A 1,163-nucleotide genomic window follows, 5' to 3' on the forward strand; every position below is an offset into this window, starting at 1 on the left:
TTATTCTCCTTGAGATTTTCCAGACTAAGACTTGCTGCACTTGATTGAGAGAAGGCTTTACTGTAAGGAGCTGAATTTTTGGGGTAGCATACTTATCTTTTTAAGTTCTTTCAATAAATCTGTTGCTGGTACAGTGTCTTGAGATGTAAACAGCTTCTTTTTCAGAGCAACCTTCACACTGGTATCCATTTTATTAAACGGGTGTGGTTTACCAGTTTACCTTGTTCTAAAAATAGTAAACTCATTAAGCTATGCAGGCTACAGTGATTTTAATTAAATGCGTGGGTGTTGCGCGCTCCTACCCTTTCCTTTTTCTTTTATGGGCTCCTGTTATCACTGACTGGACCTTTTCTTTTTGCTAGTGTTTAGCTTAAGTTAATGATACCACTTGGTAGGTGTGTTCCAATAGGGAGGGACCGGGATGATACTAATGGGGAGTAAACATTAAACAATCCAAGAGAGTAACCAAAAGCCCTGCCTGAGAACATTCAACCTGGTATAAAAACCACTAAAGGAAGTTATGATAACTGTTATAACAAAAAATGCATTATGTACATAATACCAAGTATTTCATGAATTTCCACAGTATTTCTTTAGTCCATTTCTAATTTGTTCCTTTTCTCTTCTCTCCTCTTGTAGTTCCCTTTCCTTTTCTTCCAGTAGACATCTCAGATGGTCTATTTCTCTTCTATCTTCAGATTGAACAGGTTGAGGTGGTTCCCATTCTCTTCTCCTTTCTTGTAGTCATTTCTCTTGATACTGGTCCAGAGGTATTACACTAGTATAGACCAATCATTATCACTAGTATATCCTATAAAAATACTCTAAAGGCTAATATATTTATTATATTTATTGTATCAATGAAAGCATCCCCAAATGATGTTTTTTGGAAAATTAGACTACAAAAAATCACACGACAATAATAATAATAATAATAATAATAATAATAATAATAATAAATAATAATACTAGAGGAACTTAAGGCTATAAGGGTTTCACCCTCACCACACTGTACAAACAAATGCACACCTAATGTACTTACAATGTAATACTTCACTTAATGTACTCACCAGTTCCTTCCATGAAACTACTTGCTGGCTTCACCTAATGTACTTACCATTATCCAGCAATCGTGAGAAACCCAACCAAGACTAGTAGGTGTG

General features: G+C 35.2%; 1 protein-coding gene across 1 annotated transcript in view; it reads right to left on the bottom strand.

Moving 5' to 3' along the window:
- LOC105315423 (E3 ubiquitin-protein ligase TRIM71-like) overlaps positions 1 to 1,163 on the bottom strand; it is a gene marked incomplete at its 3' end in the record, with an annotated part of 5,395 nt that overhangs the window by 1,903 nt on the left and 2,329 nt on the right. The window lies entirely within an intron of this gene.

The sequence above is a fragment of the Amphimedon queenslandica genome, unplaced genomic scaffold (assembly GCF_000090795.2).
Source record: "Amphimedon queenslandica unplaced genomic scaffold, v1.1 AMPQUscaffold_10307, whole genome shotgun sequence".
In the NCBI taxonomy this organism is placed as follows: Eukaryota; Metazoa; Porifera; class Demospongiae; order Haplosclerida; family Niphatidae; genus Amphimedon; species Amphimedon queenslandica.